The sequence below is a fragment of the Heterocephalus glaber genome, unplaced genomic scaffold (assembly GCF_053883595.1).
Source record: "Heterocephalus glaber isolate CG9 unplaced genomic scaffold, H.glaber_assembly_v1.0 deba00001572, whole genome shotgun sequence".
NCBI classification, from domain to species: domain Eukaryota; kingdom Metazoa; phylum Chordata; class Mammalia; order Rodentia; family Bathyergidae; genus Heterocephalus; species Heterocephalus glaber.
In genome coordinates this window covers 23865086-23885264 of record NW_028258357.1, presented here as the reverse complement: position 1 = coordinate 23885264, position 20179 = coordinate 23865086, and the positions used below count along the sequence as shown (strand labels likewise).

General features: G+C 49.0%; 1 long non-coding RNA gene across 1 annotated transcript; it reads left to right on the top strand.

Moving 5' to 3' along the window:
• The first annotated feature begins 13466 nt into the window (after positions 1 to 13466).
• LOC110349154 (uncharacterized) lies at positions 13467 to 16015 on the top strand. Its single transcript, XR_002394918.2, has 3 exons — positions 13467 to 13865; positions 14617 to 14727; positions 15102 to 16015. It is a non-coding gene; the product is annotated as an uncharacterized LOC110349154 (long non-coding RNA).
• The last annotated feature ends 4164 nt before the right edge of the window (positions 16016 to 20179 follow it).

Genomic DNA, 20179 nt, shown 5'->3' with positions numbered 1-20179 from the left:
TTTTAGGTTTTTCTTTTATTCCTTTTGAGTTTGGCATGAAGGCCAGGCTAATAAATTGCAGAGAAAATGCACGCATGGAAGACTGTCTCTAAGGAGTCTTGGACTCAGCCTGCCGTATCGCCATGACGTTCACCTTCCAGCTGGCGCCACTGTTGAAAGGATTTCCAGACTGACCTCAGTAGCATCAGCCTCACTCTGATTTGGGGGCAGTGGACAAGAAGCCGAAGAAGAGCGGTAGGCAAATGTTCATCCTTGTAGAGGATTTGCCTGACCATGTTGCAGTCATGGTAAAGATGCATTTCCGTGTTTCCGTTAAAGAAACTTAATTTAAATTGTGCCTAGGCTGCATTGATTTTTTATCTCTGTCTAACACAGTGCCTGTTGTGACTGGCAAATGATAATGGTCACTACAATAACTAAATGTACCCTGTGGCAGGTACAGCTCTAAATGGTTCCCACACATAATTGCATTTTATCTCTACAGTGAGGACCGGAGCATGGCAAGGTTCCATCACTCGTCAATGGTCGCACAGTTCTGGAGCCAGTATTCGACTCATGCTTAAGTGAGCACTTAAACAAAAAGTGTTGAGCAGAAGAATAGGAAAACAGTGACATTGTTATCACCACTGCCACCGCCATCCCAGGAGAGACCCTGGCCACTGCGAGCGGATGGACAAGGGGACCAGGCCGGGATCTTGCAGAGAAGGCTGCTGAGAGTCCACCCAGCCCTGGAGTTTAGGCTGCCGATGACGACCGTGGCCAATTGCTCTTGTCTTGTGCCCGAGTCCCCGGGAGCACTGTGTAAGCAGCTGATCATTGTGGCCACTTTTTATTTTACAATCCAGCCTTACTCCTGAACGCGTCCGTCCTTAAAACTACAGGAGGAAGATTTAAAATAATGAAAACTTTAAAGTCATCTTTGGAGGCACGCTTGGACACAGAGCTCTCCTATGGGAAGAGTATCAAAGCCTCACCTCTTGCTGTGCCTCGGTTTCCCCATTTGTGAAAAGAACAACTAGTGGGTTGTTTTCAAGAACCAGTTTAGGTGATAGGATTGGGAGAGGGCCTCCACGCCAGGACCACGCTGCTTCCTACCCTTGATGGTGGGACGGGGGACCCCATGGCTGACAGTGCTGCTCTCAAGGACCCCACCTTGTCAGGCTGGCCTTGTCCTTAGGACCGGCCCTCCCTCTGCACAGAAGGGCCCCTGCAGGGCAGCAGGGTCGGGGGGCAAGAGCCCTGGCTGCACAGCCCAGGGACTGGACTGCAGTCTTCCTCTGCTGCTTGCTGGCTGGGGGAAGTTACCCAGGTGCTCTGTGCCTCAGTGTCCCATCTGTCAAGTGGGATAAAAGTAGATGCTGTCTCATGAGGGTGCTGTAAGGGTTAAGTGGGCGAATATTGGAAGTGGCTGGTATTTATGAGGGGCTGTGCCATGATTTGTGGAATATAGTTACACGTGGTAAAGATAATGTCAAGTTTCAGTGCATTTGGTTTGGACCACGTAACAGCTAAGCTTGGGTGTGCCAGTGTGGCTGGCTGGGGTGCTGCCTAGGGGCGGGCGCAGGAGCACGATTCCCGGGTGTCTGGGTGTGAGCTCGGGGACTCGACTGTTCCCTGGCCCTTTCCTCTCCGATGTTCTCTCCCTGCTCTGTTTCCCGACCTCCATGAACGTAGTGTCTTTGCTCCATCAGGCCCTCCCGCCGTGATGCTCCTGCCTTGGGGACAGCCAAGCATAGACTGAATCCCTGCAACCGTGAGCCAAATCAAACCTCTCGTCCTTTAAGGTGTGTGGGTGCTCATACAGCTGTTTCAGGGGTAGAAAAGTGGACAAATACAGACCGCATGGCCAAACCTCCTATTTAATAGTTTCAAAGGTAGTTTTCACAATGGGTAGATGCATCTCTGTTGAGATATTTTCACTAATTGTTTTCTTTTCCACTTCTAGTGGGGCCCGGTGAATGAGAAGAAGGCTGGAACTGCAACATCAGACTTTGTAAAGAGGATTTTCTTCTTAGCTGATTACCTGAAGGAGCCCCCCAACCCCAGAATAGCTGAGGCCAGCAGGTCTGAGTCTTTGTAACAGGAAGAGCCCCAGAAAGGAACAGCAAAGCTTGACATCTAGCCCTGCCCCTGTGTGGGTTCTCATTTTACCCTTATCTTTTTGTAAACTGCATCCAACATAAAGACCTACGCTTGCCATGTGCTGGAGCTTCTCAAAGAGTGTGACACAGTGTGGGATGTGACCCTGGTGACCATCATGAGTGGTCTTGAGCTCAGAGAAGCAGCCTAGAGGCAGAGGTGTCAGACAGCACACGGACTTGAAGAACATGAGCAGTCTTGGCAATTCTCAGAAATGCCTGAAAATGCCTTAGTCTTCCCGCAAGCATCAGGCTGAGAGTTTATATTATTGATTTAAAATATTTAACATATTAGGAATGGGACATGGTGTCTATAAAGCAGCCAGCACATGCAGATACTCAGTGATCATTTTCTTTCCCCTGTTTTTGGATCCTTTGTGAACCAAGGCACCCAAAAATAGGAGCAAGAAGGTGGAGCCTCCTGCAGCACGGTCCCCAGTCCCAGGCAGCCTCGATGGTCTTGCTAAGCAGATGTCTTAGCTGCCTGTCCTGCTTGGTCTCTGTCATGCCCAGGGCCGGGCCCTCGGGGGCCACCTGATTCCTGAGACCCAAGCTGTTGTGGGGAAGTGAGGTCTGCTTTATGGATGCAGAGCAGGGGCTTCTCCAAGAGCCACTGACAGCTGGGACAGACCTGCCAGAGGGACCATCACCCAGAGAAGGGAGGACAGGGTCTTCAAGGTTTCCAACAGTGACCCTCAGGGGCTTGCCACCCAGAAGGGTCCTCACTCATCTATGCATTTCCTGCAAAAGAAGAGCCCTTCCTTCTAGCCCTTTTGAAATATATGGTACATTGTCATTACCCAGAGTCTCTCCAAGGAAATGGACACCCAATTTGAATATTATACAATTGATATCTGCATTGAAACACTACAAGACATCCAATGAAATTATGCAATTTCTGTGTGTCAATTAAAAATACATAGAAGGGTGAGGAGGAGGAGGAGGAAGAGGAGGAGGAGGAAGAGGAGGAGGAGGAGGAGGGGAGCTCTTTCTCCCTAAGCCTAGAAACAAAAGCCCTGAGCAACTCCCCCCACTCATTTCCCTGCTGGGCTGGCAGTCCAAGCCCATGGCCCAGGTCTCCCAGCTCCTTGTCCTGTTGCCAAGAACTGTCACCCCTCTTCGCCTGAGTCAGGCCTGCAGGCTGGCTCGGATGCATTATTCCGCTGGGTCCAGGGTGTCAGGAGCAATGCTACATAATTTTAGGGAAAAATCATTTGGTTAGCCTAGTTCTCCTGCCTACAGCCCAGCTATGGAATTCCGAGACATAATTCCATTTGGGTCTCCAGTCACAACTGAGACCTCAATGATCTGGTGATGCTGTGATTCTCCAGGACAAGAAACATCCTGGGAGCTGAAAACATCCTGGGAGGAACAAACATTTACTCAGTTCGTCATTGTTCTTGGATGGTTACCATCTTGTTTACCCAGGATGTACTGAACTCTCTGTAAGTCATTTGTTACATCTGCTTCTCCCGATGTACTGAGTACTGAATAAAAGGTGTGGTAAGCTGGGGGCTTTCGTCTTTGCCGCCCAGAGCAGCACTGATCAGACCCAAAGCTCAGCTTCTTCTCAGTCTCATTTTTCTACCTTTCCTGTAATTCGCTGTGTGCTGCCGTAGCTCACGGGAGACTAGGACTTACTGCAGAGGTTCTGGTAACGTCCCCTTCCCCTGTTCCCTACATTTGGCACCTGACATGGATGTGAATCAGATCCAGGGGTGAACTCGCCTGTGAGACAAACTCGGAGTAAAAGAGACAGCACACGGATCTCCCAGGACGATTTCTGGAGTCGGACGAGGGACACTGGTGGTAAGAGTGTCCAGCTGGGGGTAATTTTCTATCTTTGCTGAGTTACAACTATGGGTCGGTCTCTGTCATCGGACCAGCATAACTTTGCCAAATTACTTAAGTCACTGTTAAAGCAAGCTATGTACCCAGTACCTAAGGGTGCTGTGATAGATTTGTTAAAAGACATACAAATGTACGGCCCATCTTTTCCCCGGGAAGGGACAACTAACTTAATAGCATGGGAACGCGTAGGTACCGTTCGTGAGGCCCGGCGAAGGGGTGATCGTCTCTCCCCCGAACGCTCCCCACTTGGGCCTTAGTACGCTCTGCTCTCAGATTCTCTCAGTCAGTTCAGGAGACCTCGGCTATCCCCCCCGCCACCTGCCCTTCTGTCCAGGCTTCCCCTTGTTCGGCTTCGTCTCCGGTTTGCTTTCATCTCACTGCGGCTTCTGCTCCACCCCCACAGTGCACTGAGGAAGACCCTAACTCTCTAGCCCCTCAGACATCTCACAAAGGTCTAGCTGCCCCCTTGTGAAGCCCTCTTCTGGGGCCACTCCCTCCCTATCGCCGTGCCCCGCCAAAGGCTGTGACATGGACCAAGGCGGTGGGAGACCCTTTGTGCTGTCCTGTCTCAGTCTTGCCTGATCCTGACAGCTCAGAGGTGGACACGTATGTTCTCGCCTCATTTGATTTTAACATCCTGAAGGAGCTCAGGCAGAGCGTGCTAACGAATGGCCTCCAAAGCCCCTACACAGTGTGTTTGTTGGACAATGTACTTCAGACTTATCCTCTGGTTCCTCATGACGTTTTTCACCTTGCGAAAACGTGCCTGTCCCCTGGTCAGTATCTCCACTTTGAGGTGGAACTTCGTTCTTTAATCAGGGAACAGGCTCATAAAAATGCTCAGGGAGATGCTCAGTCGAGAGAAGTTACTATCGACATGTCATCAGGCATGGGTGACTTTTCGGATTTAAGCAGGCAGGCCTGTTGCCCAGCGTTACTCTTCTGCCAGCTAGAGGACCTCGTGCAGAGGGCTTGGGCTTCTGTGCCAGTTGAGGGTGCACCGACAAAATCTTTTACTCAAATCATGCAAGGGCCAGTGGAGACTTACACAGAATTTGTAGCGAGATTACAACAAACTGTTAGGAGACAGATTTCTAATTCCCAGGCAGCAGACATCCTGATCTTACAGCTAGCCTATGAAAATGCTAATATGGATTGCAAACAGGCAATAAATCCTGTTCGCTCCTCTAAAGATCTTGGAGCCTATACTAAGGCATGCCAGAATACTGGGTCTCCTTTATACAATTCAGCTCTGATGGCTCAGGCCATCTCCCAACATTTACACGGTACACACAGTGATTTAAAATGTTTTAATTGTGGAAAATTGGGGCATCTCAGAAAAAACTGCAAAATGAAAGGGGCCTTACAAGCTGACCCAGGGCCACTGAGTCAGGCATCCAGAGAAAATAAGTTACCACCTGGCCTTTGCCCTCGATGCCGAAAAGACACTCACTGGGCTAAAGATTGCCGCTCCAAATATGATAGGGATGGTGCACTGCTGCCGGGAAATGGAAATCGAGCCCTTCCCCGGGCTCGGGAAACAATAGGGGATCAGGGCCAGGGGGCTCCAGTGCCTCTGAGTCAGCGGTACCCGGTTCAGACCCGTGCACAAGTACAGAATCAGGCCGCATGGGTATCCGGAGGGACATTTCTTCCCTCGTCAGGGGAACACTGGAGAGCTCAGGAATAGATCTTCCTGCTGCTCAGAGAGGTCACCTGCTGGGAGGTGAGACTCCAGTATCTGTCCCCACAGGAATTCATGGACCCCCACCCCCTGGAACCATTGGTTTAATACTTGGAAAATTCTCTGTAACTTTGAAAGGCATTACTGTTATTCTGGCTGTTGTTGATTCTGATTGTACCTCTGAATTGTGTGTCCCTGTTAGCTCCACAGGACTCTGGGTCATAGAACAAGGAGATTATATTGCTTTTGCCTAAACCAAAATTAAATGATGTTAGCTTTTAAAATTCCTGAGAGGATCCTCAGCCAGAAATTCCTCAAGAAGAGATTTGTTTCACCCAAGAGATTTCCAAAAAAATTAAATTGAATGGCAAATTCTTTACAGGACTGATAGACACAGGCACGGATGTGTCCGTGATTGGCACATGTTTTTGGCCGTCATCTTGAGGGAAAAACCCAACTAAAACATCACTGGTAGGCCTTGGCGCCCCCCCCCCTCCTCCAAGTTTTGCAAAGCTCCATTCCCCTGCCTCATGAAGGGCCTGATGTTCAATCGGGACATATTTGTCCTTCCATAGCTCCCGTGCCTGTAAATTTATGGGGCAGAGATTTGTTGGAAGAACGGAGAGTCACAGTGACTACTTTGCCCCCTGAAACTTCACTGAGCCAACAGATGATATCTAAAATGGGATATGCACCAGGAAAAGGATTAGGCAAGCAACTTCAGGGAACAACACAGCCTAGAGAACAGAAACAAAAGAATAATCACTTTGGAATTGGATATGATCAAAATTTTTATTTGGGGCTACTGGAGAAGTTTCTCTGCCCAAGGCAGCCTTGCTTTACAATAGAAATCAAATGATCCCATTTGGCTTAATCAATGGCCCGTACCACAGGAGAAACTAACCATTCTAGAGCCACTCATATTAGAACAACTTAACAAGGGGCATTTAGAACCATCTGTGAGCCCTTGGAACACACCTATCTTTGTTATTCCTAAAAGGTCAGGCAAATGGCGTTTGCTTCAGGACTTACGTGCAGTTAATGCAAGCCTCATTCCAATGGGGGCACTGCACACTGGCTTACCAAACCCAGTGGCAATCCCCCAGAAGTGGCTGCTTATAATTATACATTTAAAAGACTACTTCTTTAACATTCCTTTGTGGCCAAGTGACCGACCTCGATTTGCCTTTTCAGTACCTAGCACGAATTTTAAAGAACCGATGAAGCGCTTTCAGTGGACTGTGTTGCCTCAAGGAATGGCTAACAGCCCCACACTGTGTCAGCTTTTTGTAGCACAGGCTCTTCAAGCTACTCGTAAGTTATTTCCTACTGTATATTTAACACATTGTATGGATGACATACTAATCTCTGCAAATACACAACAGCTGCTTTTACAGGCCTTTGCTGTTGCAGAGAAGGATTTAGTGCATTTTGGATTGTGCATAGCACCTGAAAAAGTTCAACTATCTGAGCCTTATATTTACCTGGGTACCTTGTTAGCAGAACAATCAGTTAAGCCACAAAAGATACAATTTAGGACAGACAAATTAAAAACGTTAAATGATTTTCAAAAATTATTGGGTGATATCAATTGGATTAGGCCTAAAATAGGGATAGCAACTTTTCAATTGCAGAATTTGTACGAAATATTACAGGGAGATTCTGATCTTAATTCCCCTCAAAAATTAACTCCAGAGGCACAGAAGGAGTGACAATTAATAGAACAAAGCATACATAACCGTCAGGTTTTTCATATAAAATCTTAATTATCTGGTTCATTTGTTTGTGCTTAACACCCCCTACTCACCTACAGGCTTAATAGGGCAATCGCATGAGAAACAGGTCTTTCCCATGGAATGGTTGTTTTATCTAATCAGTTAGTGAAATCTCTACAATTGTATCTAGAGCAAATTGCAAAAATAGTTTCCCTGGGACGTAAGCGTACCCAACAATTATTTGGTGCTGACCCTCATTTCATCATTATCCCAATTGATAAGGATCTAATGCAGATGCTGCTACAGACTGCTTTATATTGGCAAGTAGCCTTTGCAGATTTTATGGACAGATAGATAATCATTACCCTAGTGATCCTCTGTTTCAGCTTTTTTCACGACATATGTTTATTCTCCCCAAGACTACTCAATTTCAGCCATTGCAAGGTGCAAGGGCTCCTCTAAGGGCCAAGCAGCAATTTGGAGCTCTTCCTTTAGCTATGTGTTGCCTGCACCTGGTCTCTCTGCTCAGCAGTCAGAGTTGCTAGCCATTTTATTTGTGATCGAAAACTTTCCCTCCCAACCTCTTAATATTTTGAGTGATTCTTTTTATGCAGTTTGTTTGACTCAAAGACTGGAAGGAGCTATGGTCTGCTCTACCTTAGAACCTAAATTATTGAACTTGTTTTTAAGATTACAAAAGGCTATACATCAAAGAACTGCTCCCTTTTATATTGGACATATTTGATCACATACTAGTCTTCCTGGGCCATTTTCCAATGGCAATGCACAAGCAGATCGGCTTATAGGATACCTTGCTGCTTTTGATCAGGCTAAGGAATCACATCGTTAGTTCCATCAGAACTCCAAGGCACTACAACATGATTTTCAGCTATCTTGAGCTCAGGTACGACAGATAGTTATGGCTTGTCCTAGTTGCCAGCAGATTCCACAGCCCATTCCCCCTGAGGGAACTAACCCTTGAGGCCTAGCCACCAATATGATTTGGCAGATGGATGTGACACATGTCCCCTCTTTTGGAAAGTCTCGATTTGTACATGTCTCTATAGATACATTTTCACACATGATACATGCCATGTGTCACTCTGGTGAGAAAGGTCACCATGTTCAACAACACTGCTTGTCCACCTTTGCTGCCATGGGAGTGCCCAAAAATATTAAAACTGACAATGGTCCATCATATGTTAATAAATTTATCCAAAAATTTTTTCTTATTTGGCATGTTAAGCATAGTACTGGTGTCCCGTATAATCCACAAGGACAAGCGATAGTAGAAAGGGCCCATGCCACCCTCAAACATCAATTGCTTAAACAATCACAAGGAAATCAGCTGCCTCCACAAGCCTGTTTAGATCTAGCTGATTTTGTACTTAATTTTTTGAATCCTGTAGCAGGCTTCACCCAACCACCTGCTATGCTCCATTGGCATACAGATGCCACGGCTAAGATTCAGAGGCCACAAGTCCTTTGAAAAGATGTCCAAACAGGTAAGTGGAACAGCCCTGCTGCTGCCTTAATAACTTGGGGGAGAGGTTTTACCTGTGTCCTAACAGAAAATGATGAAATCTTGTGGCTGCCCTCCCAGAATGTGAGACCATGGGTCACACTGGTAGAAACACCAACATCTTGCAGAATGGGTGATAGCACCCCAGCTGAGAGCAATGAGCCAGCTGCACCTGAGCGACCCACCTCACCAGCAAGGACCAACAAATCCACAGTGGGGTCCAGGATTGAGATGATGTCCCCAGAGGAAGAATAAATATAGATTTTTTAAAAGGGGGGGGCACCACTTGAAAATGTTCTTTTTACATTTATAGGTATAAAAGTGCTTGCATTCCTTCTGATTCTAATCTCAAGGGATCTCTGTTAATTGACTACAAAAGTTTTTGACCAATCTTATATACAATTATAAACCTAAAAATCATAAAAGGGATATTATAATTCAATTTGGCCAAGTATATTTGAGTGCACTATAATCTTATAAATTGTCTTATATGTTTGTTGTCTGTTTGTCCATCTGTACAGTTGGGCTCAAAAATTTTTTTTCTCTCTTTTTTCCTTTTCACCTTTTGAAAAAAAACTTTTTTTCCTTAAAAGATATTCACCTATTATTGGATTGGCTTACAGATAAATGTTATTAAATTAAAGGCATGCCCTTCTTCCCCCAGGTTGCTAACTGATCAAAGTGGCATCGAGATTTATTTGTCAAAGTACACAGAGACTGTGGGTACTCCCTTTGGTGAATAAAGAAGCGGCCACCCAGAAAATGATTATTCTGGTCTGAATTCACTAAAGGGACCCCCTAGTAATTTTCATAATCTTATGGGAGACACACTGCAATAAATATTATCTCACTATGTTATTATAAACTGATTACATTGGTTATCATTGAAGTTTAAGTTCTAAATATGTTATTATAAAATGTTTATATTGGTTAAGGTTCTAAAAATGTTATTGTGATATGTCTACATTGGTCATTTTCAAAAGATTAATTTCTGTGGCATAAACAAAAGAGCGTTATTAGAAAGATGATTTTGGTACCAAACTACATTGAAGAACACAACTGTGATATTGATTACTGTTCCTTTTCTGGTGTACAAAGTGTATTCATGCCCTCTAATTGTATGGGTCTTCCAATATATTGTGTATGGTAATAACCTTTGTTTCAGATATTTGCCCTTCTCTTACGCTCCAGCACCTATGATAATAAGCACACTTGTAGGCTGACTTATTTTCCTTAGATGACGTCCTATAAAAAGATAGCTACTTACAGATCCAACCACAAGAACAACCATAATTGGCAATAATAACAGTTTAACTATATTTTTATTCCAAAATGCTTAATATCCAGGTAAAATTATAATACTTGAGTCCACTACTCCTCTTACAATGCTAATGTTATTGACCTTCTCTTCTGGGTGTTCAACAACCAAAGTTTAGAGGCCAAAACTGAAGAGGTATCTGGGCTAAGAAGGCAGCCAATATTTTGGCCCTGGCCCTCCAAGGTCAACAACAGTAGCAAAAAGATCCAGGTCATGAGGGAACCTTCTCCAAGATCCTGCATCTTTGGTGAGTCACCCAACCTCCTGAGCAGGGAGGTTGCTGAACACCAAAACAGTAAAGAGCCAACAAAAAGTGGGCCAAAGGAATGTCACCTGGAGGAAAAAAATCTCCCATGCTTTAGCAAAAGGCAACATGGTCAAGCAAGGCCGTGACATATCCTGGTGGCTCACACTGACAGAGGAGCTAAGAGGCTCTATGCATGGTTCCAAGACAGTGCCTGTGGAGACTCAATTGACCTTGTTAGAGAGTAAGAGGTGATTTTATTTAATATAGGTCTCCCCGTAACTTGGTTTTAAACACCCAGTAGAGAAGTATAACTAAAGACAATAGTTATTTGAGTTCAACAAAAGTTTTAAGTTTTTGAGCCAACAATGTTTAAAAAAAAATGGATTTTTGCAATGTGTCTTTTTTTTTTTTTTCCTGGTACTGGAGATTGAACTCAGGTCCTTGTGCTTGCGCAGCAGGCGGCGAAACCACTGAGCTAAATCCCCAGCCCAGAAATGGATTTTTAATCCTTTTACAGCCCCAATTAAGAGAAATTATGCTTATGATAGACAGCTGAGCCAGTCAAACACTATAGATCCTCTCAATACATAGGGACAAGCCATTGTTGGGTGTGCTCGCTTTTCCTAAAAACACCCTCACATAAAACAAAAAGAAAGGGAGATATGTCAGGAGCAATGCTATATAATTTTTGGGAAAAATCATTTGATTAGGCCTAGTTCTCCTGCCTACAGGCCAGCTATGGCGTTCTGAGACATAATTGCATTTTGGCCTCCAGTCACAACTGAGACCTCAATGATCCGGTGATGCTGTCTGTGATTCTCCAGGACAAGAAACATCCTGGGAGCTGAAGACATCCTGGGAGGAGCATGCTGTGGGCACTGCTTTCAAGGCGACAGAGCTGAGCCCTGCAGTGAGCCCGTCTCGCAGGGCCCGGCCGCCCCACACTTGGTCCCTTCGGCAGACAGCTGCTTCCCTTCCTGCTTCTCTGTCAAGCTTGCCACAGCCACCGGCCCTCAGCAGGGAGCAGGCACCAGCTATGCAGGCCCTCCAGACACCGAGGCCCCAGCCCAAGAGCCCTCATCATGAGCTACCCAGCTCAAAACAGACGGAGACAGGGATTCATGCAAACCTGGGTTATGTACTTGCTGCCAAGTGTCAGGTGTCTGTCCTTTTCACAGTTATTATTACTTTAATTTGTTAAAAATGTACTCGTGGGAGTGTGAAGTCATTTCACGTCATGTGGAGTCAGGTCTTTGCCACTCCTCCTCCGTGTGCTCCTCTGCTGCCCGAGACACAGGCAGGCACTCGGCTTCGGCTGTGTGTGTGGACCCTGTGACAGCTGCCAGGTCAGTGCCTCAGGAGCTTCTGATGATGGAGAAAACTAAGAGCGCACGAGAGACCAAGCTCACTAGAAAGCAGGACCGGAAGGGACACGCAGCCCCAACACTGGTCCGGAAGGGCCAGAGGGGTCATCTCAGCTGAGCTGGCCTGAGCTCCGAGGCAGGTGTGGCCCCGGTGGGGGAGCCACGGAGCGGAGAGCATGGCCTTGGCCGAGCTCACCGGGCTCCCTGAGGGCCAAGGGGCTCTGGTCTCCCAGTCCGCGCACAGAGGCTGCCTGAAACCCCCGTCTCCAAGTCGGCAACAGGGAGCGGAAGTGCAAGGGGCTTCCCACTGGGTCTCGGCTCCTTGGACCGCATCTTAACGGTGCAGGTAGAGGAGGCCCCGCAGGCCCCAGGCTCCCGTGGCCGGTGCGAGGGGGAGAAGCGGTGAGCACAGACACGCGGGGGACCGCACAGTGGCGCTGCAGAAGAAGCCTGGACACGGCCTCCACGGAGCCACCGGGCCACAGCCCTGCTGCCGCGCGGTGGACTCCCGCTGAGAAGCCCCAGGCTGCGGTCACGGCCGCCAGAGCGAGGGAACGCAGTGCCCTGGACACCACCCGCCCACATTCTCGGGGGGCAGCAGGGGGTCCGTGGCGGGAGGCCCGGTGGGAATAGGCACACCCACTTGCCCGCCCGGAGCTGGAGGCTGGGCCAGGCTGGCAGCTGAGTGTGTGTGTGTGTGTGTGTGTGTCTCTGTGTGTGTGTGTGTGTGTCTCGTGTCTGTGTGCATCGCTGTGTGTGCCCAGTGTTTCTCCGTGGCACAGGGGAGGAAGCTTGCCCCGTGTGGGTGCCAGGCTTGCTGCCAGGTGCCGTGAGGCAGCACCCCCAGTGACAAGGCCCCAGGCCCGCCCCACAGCAGGTCCCTGGCAGGCGGACGCCATGAAGGCCAAGGCCGTGCTCAGGGGGCCACGGCCTCCTCAGGACCTCCAGGAACAAAGATCTCCGCAGTCGTCCGGCTGTCGCCAGCTGGAGGGACAGTCCAAGAGGCACAGACTCCAGGCTCTGCTCACACACCGGGCTCCCCAGGGCTTTCGATACCGGTCCTGAGAACAGGACTGTTGGGAGCAGCTTTGCTTTTGTACCACTAGATGTCACCCTGGCTGTGCCACAGGGGACTGAGAGGCCCTGGGCAGTTAGAGGGACTGAGAGGCCCCTGCACAGGCCACAGGGGAGAAGCCGTGGAGAGAGAGACGGGCTCCGACCTGGAAGCCTCACACACTTCCTGGGAAGCGGCTGGCATGCGGCAAGAACTTCGGGAGTCTGGGAAACTCCCCAGGGAGCTGGGATGCCGAGCCCGGCTCAAGACAGCCAACCCCGCTGTAAGCGGCCACTGTGGTCCAGATGCTGTACAGAAGGCACCTATTGTCAGTGCAGTTACAGTTGAAACCTACTCTGGAGGTGTGCTTTATGAGCTCAGCAGAAGAAAGGAGGTCTGCGTTGGAGTCCGGGAAGTGGCCCCGCCCCTTCACCTCCCCTGGTGCTGCAGCTCCGTGGAAGGATCCCGAGTGCCCCGCCCCCTGGGTCTGGCACCCTCACCATCTGCTGCTACAAGGGGCCACTCTGGGGGCTGAGGTGGGGGGCCATGGGGAGGGGGAGCAGCGGCCGGAAGGTGACCTGGAAGCCCTTGGTCCCTTCCCGTGGGTTTTAGCAGGGAGCCTGGCGCTGCTACTCGTCCCCTGGGATGCTCAGGACTTCCCAAAGCTGTCACGGGGAGGGCTCGGTGACGGCAGCGGAGGACAAGTTCCCCTGCCACGAGCTTACCTGAGGGCGGCCGGGGAAGCCAGCATCGCAGAGCTTGGTTTGCCGAAAGCCAGTCCAGCAGCCTGCACAGCGAAGGGGCAGACATATCCTACCGTCCCAGGAGAGAAGAGGAAGGAAGCATCTCCATTCTACACCGCGCGGCTGTAAAATCTTCGTGGCTCTCATTTCCTTGGGCTCCACTTGCAAGACCTTCACTCTTGCCTCCTCTTTTCTAGAGCACCTGTGTGCAGACAGGTGCAACAGGATGGTGAGGGGCTTGCTGCCGAGACAGGAGGCAGCACCGCGGGTGCAGGGCAGGGCGTCCAGGGTCCTGCTGGGGCCACAGGGGGGCCACACAGGCCTGGACCAGCTCCTGCAGACTTCAGCCTGCACCAAGACAAGACCAGAGTGGAAGGTGGCTGGCTCCGCTGAAGGGATCTGCCAATCCACGGAGCATTGCCTTTGGGGGGAAACATTACCTCTCTTCGTGGTGCCCACCTCTACCCAGATCAAAGTAGTGGTGCCCCAGCAGGGCCGTTTCTGGAGACTGTGGGTGCATATGGACAAATCCCACATCCCCCTGTCCTGTTAGGGCTCTGGACTGCGGCATTTGCCTGTCTGCCCACTGAGTCTTTGAGCACAAGAAAGAAGGGGAGGGCGGCAGGGCGGAGAGAGGAGTGTGGGCAGCCTCCCTCCTGCTCTCTGTGGGGCGAGGACTGTGCATTGCCAGCAGGCCATGGGCAGATGGGGAGTGAGCAGGGCAGAGCTTGTCCTGCCTGTGTCCTCCTCACACAGGAAGCTGGGGCGGGGGGAACCAGGTAACCAGGGGCGCATCCCCTGGGGCGGAGACACAGCCATAACCCGAAAGGGCAATGGGGAGGGACACTCCCAGAATGGCACATCATCCTCCCTGCACACAGAGCCAGCCGGAAAAGTGCTTTTTTGTGCCAACCAGAAATTTGCTATTTAAATCTGTTGCTTTTCACGGGACCAATGAGATGCTCTTTTCAATCCTTTAGCTGCATCTGAGCACAGCCAATGAAAAGACACTATTTCTGATCTTCATTTACATATGGCAGGAAGCCCAGCAAGGTTTTTGATGGGACAGTTTCTACGTGGTGTGACCCCAAGTGAGTATTTGAGAGTACAACTTGCCAGACTTTTCTTTACACAGAAAGAGATAACTTGGGAATTGTGGATGCAAAAGACCCCTTTCCCTTACCCTGTGAGCTTTTATGCAGGCCCCGCTTCTTTTCTGCCTTCCATAACTGTACACCTTGCTGCTTTTCTGCATCTTGTTCAGTTCTTTGTTTGGGACCCACAGAACCACAGGCCTCCCCATGGCATCTCCTGCAGGGTCCTGTCAAATGGGTTCCCCCAGACAAAAGGCCCAGGGCCCAGGAAGCCCTGGATATGCCCTGGTCTGAAAGTCTGCCATGGTGAAGAAGAAGCATCAGCCATCCATGAAGATGTGGCTCACTTTCCTCTATCCTTTCTCTTGCAGAGGCCAAGGAAGACTCCCAAAGGGTCTGGTTCCTGTGGGGGGAGCAGGTGTGGGCTCTGGGAGAGGGGAACCCACATAGAACGACTTTTCAGCTGCACAGGGCGCTGGGCATTCTGCATCCCGGTCCGGTCCAGTCCAGTACAGCAAGCGAGCAGGAAACGCAGTGCCAACAGCACTGGCTGAAGACTGATAGGAGCACATGGAACCCTTCTGCCTCAGAACCCACCACGTACACGACTGCTCAGTGAACTATTTACGAGAGTTTCCCACTAGGGACAAAATCCAACTTTACACAAAGAGACTTTATACGGAGGAGCAGCGATCCCCTGATTTCCACGTGGTTTCTTTCTGGCTTCAGGCATGTGACCTGCCTGTGTCACTGTGTGTCTAGCTCTTTCTTTAGACTTGTAGTACGCCATCTATCCTAGAGGATTTGAGACACAAAGCTTCCGTGCCTATGCAGAAAGTCACTGAAAGCTTAAACTCCTTGTGAAAAAAAAAATCCAAATCTAGTGATACTGAAGGAAGAGGGGAAGGGAAAACTTGAAGAGGAAAAATGAAATAAAACACCCTAAAGCTTAATCAAATTTCAGTGACTGTGTCTCTTTGGCATAGTGCTGGATCTTCCAGTGACGGCCCACACGTCATCGGCTCTGGCGAAGCTCCGTGTGTTGCTGCTGCGCCCTTCTCCTGGGGCCGCGGCAGTGGACAGCAGCTTCGAAAACACCACTGTCACACGGTGATTCCAGAATTGGCAGCAGCAGATCACTCATTAGGTAGATTTTAATGTGGCTCTGGGACATGTTCCTGGAAGCTTGAACAGGGCCTGTTTCCTCAGTCTTTCAGATGAGCTTTTGAATTTTTGTTTCTGTTTTTTGGTTTTTTTTTTTGAGACAGGGTCTCACTGTGCAGTTCAGGCTGACTGGAACTCACTAGGTAACTCAGGAGATCCTCCTGCCTCAGCCTCCCAAGTACTGGGATTGCAGACATGTGCCATGAGGCCCAGCCAGGCTGTCAGATCACTATAGCTGAATAAATTCCCCTTCTGTGAAACTGAAGTCTGCCTACTGCAGATGAGAAGGCTGAAGGGTGTGCTGTTACATTCCCCAGTTTCATTGTCCTTAAAGCAATGCAACTCTCTTTTTATTTGTTTATATAGTTAGCGTCTGTCTCCATCCTTGACATATACACTTCCAGGGAACAGTGACCTCGTCTGTTTGTCCAACTCTGGTTGCCCAGTGTCTAGAACCATGCCTGGCACTTAGCAGCCTTCGGTTTCTAAAAAGGTGTGGCTTCTTGTAAGAGGCAGGAAGTGATGAGTGCCCCCTGGACAGCGACATAAGGCAAAAGCCACAGAAAGATGAATCCTGGACGAAGCCTGGAGGGAGTAATGCTTGAGCTAGATCTTAAAGAATGAGCGTTGCTTTGGCTGGAAACACTGGGCAGGGGAAGTGATCAGTAGATACTGCTGCGACCCTGAGCTACAGAGTCTGGTTGGTAAAGCTGGTTGCTTTTCATAGGTATCCAATCATTCATTTTAAGTTATTTATTCATTAATTTCATTAATATGTTCTGTGCATTGGCTATTTACCAATCCATCTCTGAGCTAGAAATGAAGACTAGAAACATAGCAAAGCTGTATGCCTCCCTTGAGTTGCTTTCAGCCAGTCTTTCAACAAAACCTCCCTGGAATCACCTCTGTCTCGGAGCCTTGGAAATACTGGAATAAGGGCCTACCAATGTGCAGGGGACCAGCTGAGGAATGGCTACCTCTGTCTTGTGGGGTGGGAAAGCCCCTTTCCAAGCTGGGTTGAAAAGGAAGAGCCTATTTGGCCTTCTCTAGGAAGGGACCCATGGTATCCTGAGAGAGGACTCAGGGTGCTCACAGGTGTGGAGAACAGAAGGCGTTTGGAAGCTCTGGGGACACTGAGCTGAGGACAGGGGTCGGCACGAGTGCATTGGGAAAGAGGCTAAGGTGTGGACTCGGAAGACCTCGGAAGTCCTTCATGCCACACCACGGAACTGGGGCTTCATCCTGCAGATGACTGAGAATACTCGTCAGAAATTGCAGAGTTTTGCAATACAGTAAGTGCTTTAGGAAGATGAGCCTGACAGAAATGTGTGCACTGGGCCAATTGGAAAGGGGTCAACTGGACAGCTGCCTCCGAAATCATCTCAGTGAGAAAGGCTAGGCCCTGGTGCGTGCTGGCGGGAGCTGCCAGATTTAAGGAACAGTTCCTAGACAGATAACAGTACTCGACCTTGATTGTTGGTTGAATGTTGGCACAAGGGGAAGGGGAAGATGTCGTGAAGATCGCCAGCTTGGAAAGCTGATGAGTTCATTAAATGAGAAGACTCCAAGCTGGAAGTCTTACGTGTCGGAGAAATGTGTGGTTGAAATGTTCTGTAATGGTTTTAGGGATCTGAATCGTGACCCTTTAATCCCAGCAGAAGCTGCTGCATGACTGCGCTTGTGCAGGATGGGTCCCCCTGGTGTTGATTTTGGTGTTACACGAATACTGCTTCTCTGGCAGTGGTACAGTCACTTTCTTACAACTTAGCGCTGCTTCCTGTCAGCTTTGAGTGCTCTCCAGCCCTCGGTTCTGGGGCTCTCTCCTCCCTCCTGACAACACTGATTTCTCTGCCCCGCCCTTGTCCCTCCTTGCCATGTGCACACTCCCATTGCTAGCTCTGGCTTTCCTCCATTTATGCTCTGACAGTATAATTGCAAGATCCCCTGCCAAGCCTTGAGGATGCACCCTAGGGTCTGCAGTGTACTTTGGGGACCAGAATGTAAACCCTGAGACACACATTTAAGTATTGCAGGGTGGAGATGGGCAGGAGGAGACACCTGACTGTCCGAGGGCTGGGCCTACAGAGCAGGGGCGCTTGCTGAGTCTCCAGCCGGCAGAGTGCGAGAGCACTCTGAAGGGAGGAGCAGGCAGGCAGGGTCACAGCAACCGGAGAAGCCTGAGATGCTTGAGCTAGAAGGAGCGGTCCTGCTCAGGGTCTGAGCGTGCATCTCATCACCTCTGCCCCTCCTTGCTCCACCCCACACCACTCCCCTCGCCCAGGACTCTCTCTTTCTCACCGGAAACGTCAGCGGCTGTAGAAGCCTCCACCGCTAGAGCCGACAAAGAGAGATATTGATTGCTCCCACATCTGGAACCCCTGAGCCACAGGGCACAAGCCAAGGAGCACTGCCAAGTGGGTCCCTTCATGGACACAGCGGCCCTGTGGCCCACTGGGAGGAAGGCTGACCCGGAAGCCAGGTCCTCAGCCATCATTCCCCCGGGGGAGGAGGCTCTACCAATCCGTCCCAGGAGCTTACACAGCTGTGGGGCAGGGACTTGAAGTAGGAGGAATAGAGCAAATCCAGCCTTGTTTGGGAAAGCAAAAGTGAGTTTACCTTTCTGAGCTGCGCCTTGAATCATCAGTCTCTCCTCTCTCCCTCCTTTCTCTGTCCGAGTTGAGAGTCTTTTTTTCTAGGTACTGTCTTGTCTGCCAAAGTATCCTGATATCCTTTCTAAACTCTGAGTTTTTTATTTTTTGAAGCCATACTGTATTGCTATCGTAAGAAAAACTGAGCCATCACCAGGAAGGAATGACAAGAACTTGACCACTTCCTGGCAACGCCTTCTGGTCTTCTCCAGAACCTTCTGCCTCCCACTCACATTGCCTTCCAGCCACCACCTTCCTTCCCACAATGCCCCTTGGGGCTTCCTTCAGAGCCACGTCCAGAGAAGGCAGAGGGTCAGCCTCTAAGACAGTCTCTGAGACAACCAGATTTGAGGGATTGGAATAAGCACTGCGAGCTTCTTGGGGCTTCCAGTCATCAGTCACATTCTCTGAAAGTGAGGGCCAGAGAAAGAGGAGGCCAGGGACCGAGCATGAAGAGAGCAGCACTGTTACTAGTGTACAGTTTCTGTGAATCTCCACTCTACTGGATGGTATTTCAGTCACTCACTCTCAGGGAAGTTTCTCAAGGCAGGAATTATTAGAAGTCCAAGGCAGGGATGTGTCCTCCTTTGTAGGCCTGGGTTGGAGCACAGCTCCGTGGCTTCAGTCCATTTCCCATTCCAGTTTGGCATACGGTTTCAGTGCCTGAGAGGAAGTCCAGTCCAGGAAGCCTGGGTCAAGGAGAGATCCAATCACGCTGAACACGGCCAGACCTCACCTGGGTAAGAGGTGGTATAGAGATGGTGGGTATCCACAGATCAGGGGCTAAGAGCACACAGAAAGCGTCCAGTAAGCTAAAATAAATGTAGAAAACAGTAAATACCATTCATCCTGGGATTATTACATGTTACTTTTCACGCCATGGAAAGCCTTCCCCATGATCGAAGGGGGCAGACACTTAATGGTTTCCCCATTTTCAAATGAAAAAACTAAAAATCACTGCACTTAAATAGTTGACAGGAGGTTAAGCAGCAGTAAGCAGTAAGTCTGTGATTTGTACCCACAGAAAGTCTCCAGAATGGCCCATTTTAGTGAGATTATTTGGTTTTGGCTATTGAGTTATATGAGGTATGTACTATATATTTTGTATATTAACCCTTACATAGATCCTTTGCAAATACTTTTCTCAATACGTAGGTTGAATTTTCATTTTGTGGATGGTATCCTTTGCTGTTTAGAAGCTTTTTTTTTTTTGTTACCGAGGATCGAACCTAGGACCTTCTACTTTCAAGGCAGGTGGGGGAACCACTGAGCTAAATCCCTGGCCCATATAGAAGCTTTTTGATTGAATGTGATTTCATTTATTTATTGTTGCTCTTTTTTCCTGAGCTATTAATGTGATTTTGAAAAAATCATTACCAAATCCAAGAATCTTTCTGCTTGTGTTTTATTCTAGGGGTTTCGTGGCCTTGGCTCCTATATTTAGATCATTTATCATTTTCACTTAATTTTTTATCACAGTGTGAGGTGAGTGTCCAATTCCATTCTCTTGCATGTAGAAATCCAGTTTTCTCAACACCATCTATTGAAGAAATGGTCCTCTCTCTCTTGTGTCCTCTTGGTGCTCTTGTTGAACACCGAATTTTTTTATCACAGTGCACACACAGGGCCCACATCTT